This window comes from Amblyomma americanum, chromosome 9 (genome assembly GCF_052857255.1).
Source record: "Amblyomma americanum isolate KBUSLIRL-KWMA chromosome 9, ASM5285725v1, whole genome shotgun sequence".
NCBI lineage: Eukaryota > Metazoa > Arthropoda > Arachnida > Ixodida > Ixodidae > Amblyomma > Amblyomma americanum.
Window position 1 is genome coordinate 125409478 of NC_135505.1, and position 13586 is coordinate 125423063.

Here is a 13586-nt window from a genome sequence, read left to right on the forward strand (position 1 = left end):
AAACACCCGATCGTCCCCTTTTTTGGGTGCCGACAGCGGCGAGTTGAAAAAGTTCACCCATTTGTAATGTGCTGCTGAAATAAAACAGTGGCCTTTCTAGCATGGGCAGTGACGACTTGAGCTTCCAGTCGACTTCGGTCAACGACCAGTCTTCAAGCAACACCACTGCGCATTGGAAAAAACCCCTATACGCCGCCGCTTGGCTGATTTGTATGTGTGGCAAAGGCGACCCCGCGTGCGCCGTACACAGACTTTTCTTCGCTTCCCAAACGCTTCCCTTCTCAGCCTTTTTGCTGGGAGGCGCCTGCAAGCGGCGGCTTTTCCGCAGCGTCGGTACTTGGTAGAACCGAAAAAACGCATTTCGAGCCTCCGCTAGCTTTCGTTTGCCTTTTGTTAGCGCTTGTACTTTTCTCCTGTCCCTGTAGATTTCATTTTTGGTGAATAAATACATTGCACTTCCTGCTGTACCTACATGCGAGACGACAAGCATACTTTCGCATAAGGTACGCAGTCGAGATCGGGGAGCCCGCCCGGCCCGTCTGAGGCATAGAAAGCCTGGCCCGGGCCCGGCCCAAGCCCGAGTGAGAGAATCTCCAAATGGCCCGAGCCCGTGCACAGCTCTGCCCTGAATTATATCGTAAAAGCTTAGACTTTTCCATGCTTCAAATCTGCAAAGTGTTGCACTGAAAAATACCCAAACTGAACTCTGGCTAAAAAAAATATACAGGTTTTAGCACGAGCAGAGAGGCTTAGTGTAAACAAAAGAGTCAATGTGTAAAAACCAAAAATAAAGGGATGATGTTTGGAACCATTATTCAACAAGGTCTTCCGCTATGTAGTTCGTCAATCAATGCAAGCACGATTCAAACCCTGCGTAAGTCTCAGCGTTAACCGCAAAGCACTGAAAAACTAAAGCAAGAAGCACAACATAACGCAATTTTGAGGATTCCAGCAGCAGTTGAGAAGCAAGGAGGAGGAGGAGGAGGAAAGGCAGGGAGGTTAACCAGACGAATAGCCGGTTTGCTACCTTGCACGGGGGGAAAGGGGTGAGGGGAGAAAAAGATGACGGAAAAAGACAGTTGCAGGAAATTAAAGTCGCTATGTAAAATCACAGCGTTCAGTAAAGTCACAGCCTATCGTGCAGGCCAGAAGCCTTCAAAAAGAGGAGCAGTGCCTTGGAGGCCTTTACCGCCGACCACCGCCGCGGCCACTGGCCGAGAAGTTTGAGAAGCAAAGCATCTCATAAATGTCCAACCTTAATTACATCTTCAGAGCTTAGACTTTGCAATGCGTTAAATCTGCAAAGCGTTGCGCTGCAGAATCAATAAAAAATACCCGAACTTAACTCTGGCTATAAACAGACAGGGTTAAGCACGTGCAGGGTTGCTTAATGAAAAGAAAGGTAATCTGTAAAAATAAAGATAAAGGGACGATGTTTGAAATCCTTACTGAACAAGGTTTTCCACTATGTAGTTCGTCAACAAATGCAAAAACGATTCGAACCCTGCGTAGGACTCAGCCTTAACCATAAAATACTCAGAGACTAGGGGAAGAAGCAAAACAACCCAATTTCGAAGATTCCAGCAGCGTTCGAGAAGCGAAGACCTCCCGTCCTCGTCACTTTGCACAATTTCTAATCTTCCTCGAAAATGAAGCAAATAGCCCTCAAGAACGCCGTACTGAAAATTGGAAAGGTTTTAGAGCTTTTTCTTATGCAGTAATCGGTTTATTATTCGCAAACTTTATAATCAGTTGGTTAGATACTGCTTCATAGACGACCAGCGACCGGAAAACTGCAGATACGTGAAGGCGCTCCGCAGTTGTAGTGATTATGTCCCTGTTTATATCCGCGCCTCTTATTCGGGCTGAAGCATCCTTTACTCCAAGGTTACGATAATGAAGGGAATGCACAGAAACAACTTCAAGGCGTACGCACATTATCCGAAACTCGATGCTTCGACTTTCCGAGAAAGAGGATTTGGGCAATCGGATGCCTCCCAGTCTATCTGAACCCGAATGCTTGTGTTTTGCTGGCCACTTGGGCATATTCCAGCAGGAACTCGGAACCTCTGTCTAGATGCACTCGCGAGGCTTAGCGAACTTACCAAATTGAAGTCGCGCCGAAATTGCGTCTTTGCTCGTTCCCGAAAACTTCCCGTACCTGCATGTGCGCAGATGTGTCTGGAAATTTTTTCTCCAAGACATAGATTAGTGTTTACGCCCTTAGACCTGATTTTGGGGAGGGCTTTTTTGGGGCCGGAAAACTGTAGTGGCGAAGTTTTCCGATCGCTGCATCCTCGCAAAGAGTGACGAGAAGAAAAAAAAAACTGGAAGCAGACGCTCTTAAGGTTCTATTATTGCAGCGAAGATGCCTGCAGCGCCCGAGTAAGGACTTCGCGTGAGCGCATTTTATTCTTTGAAAAAAAATACTGCAGCGATTGGTGGAAGGAAGCCTTAAGGAATAATAATAGTGATCTCCCTATAACGTGGCGCTGTCGAAGATAACTCCTTTAAGCGAAAAATAAACAACAGAGCACTTATATTCCAGAACCTTGTAGTCGAAAACATTGCGCCATGTTGCACCTTGTCTCAAAAAGAAATCAGGCGTCTATTGCAACATAACCTCCTCTTCAGGTCTTGCGTAATACTTTCATATGAAAGAACTATTGACTGTGGTAAGGGATGACCATGTTATATGTAACCCGTTGTAATAAATCGGCCAAATTCAACCCTACTTAAAAGGATTCTACTTGAAAGGATAGGAACTACTGCACAAGGACAAACGGCAACATGACACTAGCCAGCGATGCAGATCAGTAAACAAATTTATTTCGTCCATAAAATATTTCTTCCTCGCCCCAAACATAGCCAAAAACAGGCTTCATGATCGACGGATGCCCCTGTAGTATTTTAAACAGTTAAACCGAAAACTTTGCATGTAGTTTGTACCGGTGGTAAAAGCAAGTTGTTTTTTTTGGTTGTTGTAAAGCGCTTACTACGTACAGCTACTTCTCCCATTGTGCTTAGCGGACGCCTATAGGTAAAATTTACTCCTGGTTTGCTCAAAATGCACGAATCCTCCAAGTCTGCGCCCTGATTCAAGCAACGCGCACATGAAGCCCCTAGTTGAAGTGTGTAGATTTGTTGCCGGGAAGAAAAGTCGCTTCGGTAACCGCGGCTTCTTAACGGGCTTCACTGTATTTCTTCAGAAATATTTACCTTTTTAACCACCTTAAATTGGCTCGGGGGAGCCATCCGCGAGCCCAAAGTTCGTGTTAAAAAATTTCCTCCTGCGACATTATCGGCCGCTGATGGTTAAGCGATTACAGAATTTTTCTCCTCGCCTTTGGTTCAGGACTGCATATATGCAGTGATGTCCCCTTTCGACGGAGCACGAACTGAAAGGCGCTCTTTAAAGACTCTTGGCGTCAGTTTAAAAAAAAACATCCCTTGGACGAAACCATACCAGTGCTCTGCAGTGGATCGCAATTCCAGGCATTTGCAAAAAATTTGGTGGTCAGAGAAAATATCGTTTTAAGGCCTCAATCAACTATGCACTGAGAAATACGGTTCTAGTTCCTCTTCTCAGAACGTAAAGGTGAAAGGTGGATGGTTTTCCATAAATGCCTAAAATTCATCGACATCATCTTCATCCGGATGGAGCCCACTGCAGATGAAGCTCCTTTATGGATGCCTCAGTGGTGGTCACTTCATTCCGACGGATTTCATCAGCTCGTCATTTCTTAATTATTGCACCATAACATCCGCATCCATATCCTTTACCCTGCTTTCAAAATTACAAGATATTTAGAGGTTTCTGTCTTCAATCAGAGAAATAAACGCAGTTTTTTTACATGATTAATTGATTACACCATGGATCGAGGTCGCTGAACTGGTGGCCTAAAGTTTTTAGCCATGCTTTATAGGTTTGGTTGTCTGAGCATTCAAAAACTTGCTATAAACTACCAGGATTGTTTTTTTTTTCAAGCGAGATTTATTGCCTCAGGGCATCGATGATAGGCGAAGCTATGATGAAAGATGTACTAGTGATTAAATTAATGGAAAAGGCTAGCTGATTTGATGAAGCCCGGTAGAGAACGATGGTACGGTTCCTGCGTCCAGGCAATATATGAAGCATTCCTGCTTGGTGAAAGACCCGCTACCTTCAGGTGCCAGACCCTTGTAGGCTTGAGGGTTGGGCAGTCCCACAGTAAGTGATGAATGTCAGCTTCAATGTCCTCATTTACATATCGGCATGAGACCGAGGAAACAAAGCTCGGAACTGAGACCACTTCGGAATGACGGCAGGTGTGAGGGCAACCCCGTCCCGGATCCTCCTAAGCGCAACCTCCTCTGCATGGGTATGACCACTGGGGAAAGTTACCGTACTCGAAGGGATCAGAGAGAGCTCGTGTGCGGCGCCGGAGGGGTTCCTTTCTTGATGATAGGGCGGTGAAGTTGTCCGGATGAAGGAGCCGAGGCAATCATGAGCCTGTAGTCGCGAGGTGGGTCGCTAAATCTGCCTGGCTTTGAGAGGTCAGCAGATCCCGTGGGGCCCACTCAATACGTACTGGCTGCGGGATGCGTGCCGCGAGCCGGTAGGTGGATGTCCTGACATATCGTTAGACAGCGGCTAACATGTCGTAGGAACCGGACAACTTACTTGAATGGCGTCAGTGTGGATGACAACGCGGGCCGCAGGGAGCATAGTTGTGGCGGCACGGAGCAGACTAGTTCTTGAACTGCAACGAGCTCAGCACAAAAGGACGAAGAGGGTTCGTAAGCTGAAACCTAGACGTTTGATTCAGGGCAGGTCTGCGCGGGCAGGAGATTGCTGTTGTTGCTTCGCAGGCTTGTATGCTTGCGTCTACGCACACAACAATGGATCTTTCAGGCAGGAAAGCACCTTGTTCTTCAAATTTTTGACTAAGCAACGATGCCGAATTAGCGAATGTTTGTCGGCGATTATCTGTTGGCCTGCTGTCTCTGAGCTGTACAAACTTCCATGGGGGAAGAACTGGCGATGGCAGCTGAATAATGGAGTGTGACGTTGCATAAGTCCTCAGCGCATGCGTGGAGTGCGATAGACTGGCCTTAAGGCAGCGCGCATCACGGCGCTGCTGCACCAGCTCATCAATAGTATTGAGCTGAGCATTCTATTGTAAAGCTATGACCGGTGTCATGCGTGGAAGGCACGTAGTGGTCCTCATAGCCTCTCTGTTCGCGGCTTCAAGGCGATCCCATTGGGCTCTTGTAAGATGTTGAAACTGGGCTTGATAAACAGTACGTGGCTGCAGAAATGCCCTGACTAATTGCCGTGCAACGAACGTGCCTGCGCCACCAGTTTTAGGAGCAATTCCTGTAATCAAGCGGTAAATTTGAATAGCAAGCTTGCCTTTTTGCCTGAGAAAGGCATGTAGTCGCTGATCCTGATTGGTGAACCTTTAAGCCAAGGATTTTTACACTCCATCTTTCCTGCAGTGGGGTGCCTGATAGAGAAAGACGGATTGGACTTGCAGCAAGTTTACGGCGTCCCCAGTGATTGGCGACAGACGTGTATGTTGTTTTATGCACGGATAGCTGAAGTCCGATGCATGATGCGTAATTAGAAGTAGCTTTCACGGCAGATTGAAGGGCAGCCTCCTGAGTACGCAGATCTTAGTGAGTACTCCACACCGAGGTGTCATCAGCGTACTGCAGAAGTTTTATGTCACGGATGTCATGTAAGAGCCAAGCCAGTGGGTTGAAAGCAATACTTAATAACGTCGGCGACAATACTGATACCTGGGGCACGCCGCAGAGAGAAACAAATGATCCGACCGCTTCGACGCTGAGGCGTATTGCAAACTTTCTGCCTGCCAAATATGATTCGACAAAACTACGCACTCTTAGAGGGAAATGAAGCATGTCAATGGAGTTAAGAATGGCTGCATGACTCATGTTGTCAAATGCCTTTTCAACGTCCACTGCTAAAACGGCACGCACATTGCGGCTGCGGGTAGACGACAAAACTGCAGATGCCAAGACAGCCAACCCGTCCTCTGCACCAATGTATAGACGAAAGCCAATTAATACGGGGTGATAGAAACCGTGCTGCTCTAGCCACCACGACAGTTGTGTGGCTAGCATTTTCACCGCCAGCTTGTACAGCGCAGGAGTTAAGGAGATAATTCGCAAGTCTTCAAGGTCCGTCGGAGGCTTTTTTGGTTTTGGGATATGAATCGCGACAGCGGAAGTCCCGTGTTGTGTCTTGTGCATTCTTCACTTCGACCCTCGTCATTTTGCGCGGTTGCAATATGCACTCCCCTGAAGTCCGTGACCGTGCTTGTAAAAATCGCAATGAGGAGTACTGAATGCCACCAGCGCAATTGTGAGTATTTTGCTTATGAGGCGAAGCCTGCGCAACTTGGAAACAATTGCATGAAGGAAACTTAGTTTTTCATCAGCTGAGCGCAGAAAAAATCAGCTTAGGGGACACAAGCTGTGCGTAAATTTTATGACACAATAGCATTAGTGCGTGCCTGAATTCACAGGCCTGGGGTCCTCTTTGCGTATCACTTCGCAGATATGGATACTGTTTTTCTTTCACACTCACAAAACACTTATCCTACCCTTACGAGCCCAATGCGATAGCTTTAGCTATCCTTCCTGCTCGAGTATTTCTTCTCTTTTGCCTAGGTGCTACCTACATGCCCAAATATGCGCAATTGGCCATTCTGTAATTTACATTCATAGATCTTTAGGAGTCATTATGCCACTCCTGGAACAATGGTGCGGCAATTCAGCGATGCGCCAATCCCCCGACAGGCGGCTGTTTTATTCAAAGCCCCCGGTGGGACTCTTGAGATCGAGGTTGCTTTTCCTGAGCAAATTCTGTCGACGAATGAATAGTTTAACTATCACCTGCCACGGTCGGCAGGTTGGCACTTCCCACGGTGGGCAGGCTGTTTACGTCTCAAGGTCACATTACCTTTGTGGCAGGTGGGCAGCCTGCTCTTTCGCTCACAACGCCGCCCACGACGACGCCGCTGACGACGCCAGACATTCTGGAGAAGAAGAAAAACAAGAAGGCTAAGAAGCCATCTTATATGAAGTTCCATGACATTCACCATTGTACCTTTGCCAATCCTCCGGCATGGCTATGTACCATGTTTACTGAGGTAAATAACAAGAATAGAAAGAATAAGGAGAGAAAGAAAAAAGAAAAAAAGAAGAAGAAGAAAAGAAGTGAAAAAAGATTTAGAAGAAGAAGAGGAAGCGCGTGAGCCTTAAGGTTATCACGTGAAAAAAAAAACGCATGGATATTCGCCACAAGCTGCAAATGAGCGCCGTTCAGAGCAGAGGCGTTGCCAGTCTGCTTACACAATACGTATAGCTAGCGAAAGCATTCGCGCTGTGAATGCATTTAGAGAACGCAAATCGTTGTAGGCTTGGTGGACTTACGAAACCGTTCCCTCGGCAGAAAGAGTTCAATTCCTTCCTTTCGTAACAAAAACGCAGGCCATCAGGCGCTTGAATATTTCGCTCACGTCCCGTCGTTCGTTTAGAAACTCCGCGCAAATGTATCTCTAGCCGACATTGGCCAAGTTTGTGTTCCAAATGAAGGCGATCGAAGTCGTCGCACGCGCAGACGGCGTTATTGTCATGAAAGTTTCTCTGGAAACTCGGCGTTTGCAGCCATGCAGGCCTCGCTTTCTTCATGCTGGCTTTATTACAAGCTTCGTCTTTCAGCTACCTTTTTTTTACTACTGCTTTCGGCGCTGGCGCTTTTCCCGCATTCCTACAGAGTTCCGCTGTCTGGCCGCCTTGCGTTGTGCTGACATTTGCTCCGGCGTCAATATCTCGTCCTCTCGGCAGTCGTCGCTCTGACTTGATCAGTTTCCTGCTTCTTTGTAGGTCAGGTCTCCCGAAAGATGGTTAGGCTCCGCTGGCTTGCGGTCGACAAAAACGTATTTTGTTGGCGTCCAGCACTCTATTAGGCGGCAGCTGGGCTGTACGCCGGCTGCATAACTTCTCCTGACCGCATATACGTAAGGGCTGAGTTGAATTGAAAAGAATGACAACGTGCCGAGTTGAAACCACTATCACGTCGACGTCATTTCGATTGCCTAACCTTACCTCACAAATTGCATCATCCCGTCCTCCACAATGACCTATTTTTGCCACCCCTGCAGTCTTTCCTCGCCGTGACCACGATAACAAAACAAACGCATAACGTGCCGTTCATCGCTTTACGCGAAATCATTCATTCCACGCATCCTAATAGACTCGACCAACCTGCCGTCACGCATAGCTACTTGTCACATGTGATAGGAAGTTTGAAATAGAAGTATGAACTAAAGAAGTTTGGAGAAGACGACGAGGATGACGATAAGCATGACGTGTATTAAACTAAGAATAAAGATGATGAAGTATTCAGTGAGATGGGAAGAGATGATTAGTGGAGAAGAGAAGACGACGATTAGGATGACGTGTACTAACGTCACGGTTATAAAAGCGCGACGGATAGCGTGGTGCAAGGGGGTGGGGGGAACCGAAAAGCGGAGGTTCCGGCGGGTCAGGAACAACTCGTATGGAAGAGAGCAACGCCGGCTACAGCTCCGGTGATCTCGATGTCTACGGCGTCGCACCGTGAACTTCCTGCCATTCCTGAGTCCGTTCCGGGCAGTCAAAGGCTGACACAACCGCCTGCTACGGCCAGGGGTGCCTCCAGCGCTGCTGCCACCCATCCGGGTGGTGCCCACAACGCAAAACTCAGCAGCATCACCTCCACGGGCACTTGAACCGGGAGCTCGTACGACGCCGCCAATGACGCCGCCGAAGACGCCATGCTGAGCACTTCGAACTCCACGTCGACTTCGGCTACCTGGATGCCTCTGACTGGACCCATGCAGCGCTTCATCAGAATAAAGCCGTGTACTGCTAGTGTTTGTGTTTTGCGCTAGATTTGTCAGTTCGTTATTTGGACAAGAGTTTCTGTCACGTTGGGTGTATTTAACGTGTGACTGCGTGGGTACACCTGTCACCTAGTCCATTCTCTCGGCCCGAGTGTTCTCTGGGGATCAGTGACAAAGTTAAGTGGTCAGCCTGCCAGAATTAATTTCCTTGTTTCTGCTTGTTTTGTCTCGGATCTTTCCGATCTCTCGACGGCAGAAAGTATGGATTTGGCAAAAACGTTAGAATTGGCTCTCAAGCTAGGGTTAAGCAAGGAAGCGGCGATGATCGAGTCTCTATAACGAGGAGGCAGAGGCAAGGAGAGGAGGCGAATAGGCCGAGAGAGGAAAGGGCGCAAGCACGCGCAGACGGTCGCGAGGCATAAGAGCGGGAGGTAAAGGAGCTCGCGAGGCAGAAGAACGGGAGAAAAGAAGTATAAACGGGAGAAGGAGATTCTTTTGTGGAAACAGGCGCATGTCGCGGGAGGATATGAGGAGATCACTGACGATCATCAGCGTTCATTAGCTGGTACAGAATCTCCTAGAACGGCCAGTTTGTCCAAGAAAGCTTATGGCTCCTTTCGATGACAAAAAAGATTATGTGGACGCGTATCGCAACGATCCGAGCGGATATCTTTGGGGCAAGGCTGGAAGTGCAGTGAATGGGCCGCGGCATTGAGGCTTTGTTTATTTAGTCGGGGAGGCGCTGAATGTGTTTGCGAGGACGCCTGCTGCTGATTCCATGGACTACGAGAAATTCGAGAAGGCACTCCTTCAATGATTCAGGCTTAAGGCAGAGGGTTGTCACGAGAAATTTCGCACCGCGAAACCTGAAGATACTGAAACCACTAAGCAGTTTTCCTGCAGACTAGCCGACTATTTCGACACGTGGCTTGATATAGCACACACAGAAAAGTTTTGAAGGGGTGCGTGACAATCTGGTGACAGTGCAGTTTTTAGCATGTTGCAGTCGAAAGCTAGCACTATTCCTGAAAGAAAAAAGTTGTGTTCATTGGAAGAGTCTGCCGACACTGCTGACCAATTCCTTGAGGCTCAAGGGCTGAGGAATATGAGTAAGGCAAAGGAGGAAACTCTAAAGGTCCTACAGACAGATGCGACAAAACCAAGAGCTTTTGGCGGTGCATCTAAGGCGCCAGTAAGGTGTTTCCTCTGTGGTGGGACACCGTGCAGTTGACTGTCGGACTAGTAGCGTTGCCCAAAAGACAGAGGTAGTGTGTCAAAGATTCAAGAGGACAGGGTATACTGAGTATGAGTGCCGATATAAAACGCAGGACCGAGGTGCATATATATATATATATATATATATATATATATATATATATATATATATATATATATATATATATATATATATATATATATATATGTCCTATCGCTTTCATGTCATGTGACACTACTGCGGTTAAATCACAATCCTTTCAGTATTTGTTAAGCCAAACCATGGACGGACAGGTTTGGTATTTTGTTGTATTATGTGCCTTATAGCACTACCGTGTATTTATTTTGCGTTTGATGTTTTATTGGTGTACAATACAAGCTCTATTTCACACTTAGTTATTACATGCATTTTGTTTTATTTTAAATGTCTGTGCCGTATTTTTAATTGATATGCTTGTACCCCCCCCCCCTCCCGCAATTACCTCACAGGCGGGCCTTTAGGTGTACTGTAAATAAAAAACAAACAAATAAATTTCTAGTTTTTTTCCCCAATGCGAAGTAGATAATATAGGAGTCATGAGAAAAAAGCTCTTTAAAAGGACATCTAACAGATCCTCACTCGAACCGGCTTATCATTTGAGCTGCCCGAGCACCAATGTGACATTTAGACACCTTATGATTCCCTTATATCAGCGTGTGCATGCATGGATAAAAATTGAAAGACAGTTGAACAGTGTGAATATTACAGCCAAGTGTAGATGACATCGCTACAAAATGGCAACCAGATGTGATGAGAACTTTGAGAACAAATATTAGAAGGAACGTCACGATCACGTGGGCGACTTTTTTGCTGCGCAACTGTGACGTGATTTTGCAGGCGTCAATAAAAAACAAGACCACGTATGCTGTGCGCACCCTTTTCCTCCTTCAATGCTGTCGCTTTCTCAGTGATAGCTGCTTTTTCCTGTGCGCAACTCCATGCTGTGGTGCAATCTGAAGCTCTCGGTATGCTGTAAGCGAAAGAAGCAAATTTGTGCGAATGATAAATATTTAATATCATATATTTATTGATTATTAATTTTTATGGCGCAAGGGCATCTATCGAGAAAGAGCATCATGGCACAAAGTATTTTTCATTACTCAAGGAGGGGCCAAAGACCCATTTCACCCAGAAAAATTCAAGGGGGGGGGGGGGGGCACTTTGTTGACCTAAAGTGCGGTGAGGCGAAACCCTTTACCGCAGTGCTGCTGCTTGTGTCGCTGATTTGTAGTAAAAATGCTGATTAAAGGCTACAAAGAGCGTTTAGGTGGCGTCCTTCCAGATCGGCGCTGTGGAGGCGTCTGGATTGGGACGCGACAGCGTGTTGCAACGCTGCAAATGAGTCCACGGAATGCCATCAACCGTTCGGCGCGAAACCTTGCCCTTTGGGAAATTGTAAAAAAGGAAATGACGCCTGTCTGCCATATCGCGGTGGACGCCTGGACTGCGCAGTCAGGGAATGAAAATGAAATGAAAATCAGTTTTAAGTAAAGGGAATGACGCCTGTCTCACATAACTCCATGGACACCCGAACCGCGCCGTAATGGGAGGGAAATGAAGTGAAAATTAATTTTAAGAAAAGGAAATGACCCTGTCTGACATATATCGGAGCACACCCGAACCGCGTTTGACTGACAGCTGTAGTGTGAAAGATTTCAAGGACGGACGGACAACGGTGAGCTATTAAAGGCTTTCGCCATAATAAGCCGAGAATCAGGCCAGGGGAAAGGTAGTACCCGGTGTATTACCGGTGGGTGCCCGGCGGCACTAGGGATCGAGCCCCGCTCCTTCCGCATGCGAGGCGGATGCTCAACCACTTGGACACCGCTCCGGTTATAGCACTTATATTTAAATAGCATATATTTAGCATGAGCTCTATGGGCATCTTTCCTATAGAAAAAAAATTGCGATCTTAAGTTGTCACCTGAAATTGTAAAACAATAAGAGCACAGTGTAGTTTCATTGCGGCCACTGAATTAAGGGTTCTAATTAGTAAGAAGTAGGAGCGGAGAAATTATTTCCACAAATTTAAATCGCAGCTTTAGCGACATATTACAGCTATACCCTAGGCGTGACAAACAAGCTTTGATTAAACGGTCTCTTGTTAACGTAGTTCGCTGATTTAAATGCGCTCAAGCTAATTGAACAAGAAGCCACGATAAAGAAAAACTTCACGCGCTGCTTCTGTATGCGAGGTCATGCACTGTAAAATAAAAAATCTCATTTCTGAACTTGCTAGAACTAAAAAAGGGTGCCCGCAAAGAAAAATTGCTATACTGTGTCAAAATGGCAGTTTTCTTCCCTAGTAAGAACACAGCTTACGCGATGTAGCGAAAAAATGCTTCTAATAAAGAGACAGGCGTTCGGAGTAAACTGTCACTAATATCAAATTATTTCTTTCACCGCTGAAGTGAGTTTCTGCAACCATTTGTAATAAAGCACGGAGATTATGCAAATTAATTCGATGAATCAGGAGTGTTTAACTGAAGTTGTGCCACAAGATAAAATGCAACAGAATGAATGCAAATTCAGAAGACTCAAAATTAAGTTTATATGAAACTCCATAGGATGATATCTAGCGAAAAAGAAGCAGCGGCAGTAAACGTTCTTCAATTACAGGCTCTAAGTGACTGGCTAAATGTCTTATTTTTCAACTTCCGCACATCCTTCCCACATACTGCAAAGATAATACTGAACAGCGAAAGTACTTTTGCAGCGTTCAAAGGCGCGCTGCACGTAACTACGACACGTGGGCAGCAAAACTTACAAAGAGGCGGCTGAAAGAGCACAGATTTTGGTTCGCTTTCCCGGGAAGCTCACCGTACAGAGAAATACAGAAGGTTTTCAATAAGATGCAAATGACGGGACATCATTTAAAAATCTCAGAAATCGTTCAAATCAGTTAGGGTTCATAATGACTGTTTTTTTTTAAAAAGAGTAACGAAAACAACTGAAGCGTGTGTGTTCTTCGCTTCAAACTTTATTTGCTTGCAGGTTGTAGAGCTACAGATTCTTCAACGCGGAACAAACGTGCTAGCCTGGTTTGCTCGCTTTCTACCGTCGCTTTATTCTGCAAAGTGCTAGTTAGTCAAAACAATGATTGTTTCGTAGGTTAAAAAAAAAACGCTGCAACTTTTTTTATATCCCTTATGGATGCGAGGGGGGTCAATAAAGAGCGCACATGTCAACCATCGCCGTTTTACGTATTTCTTTTATTAAGATTTGTTTCTACAACCTCGCGAAGCCTCTTCCTTTCACTAAAATCCACGCAGGCTGCACCAGTCTGCTGGTCGTATTTAATCTCCCATGAATATATTCGTATGCAAAACGTTGGACACTAAAATGGCCCTATAGATGATTGATCCGATATGAGGGAAAGTTTTTTAATTTAAACCTTGAGGAAACTGTACGTTCCGCTGGACCTGAAAATTGCT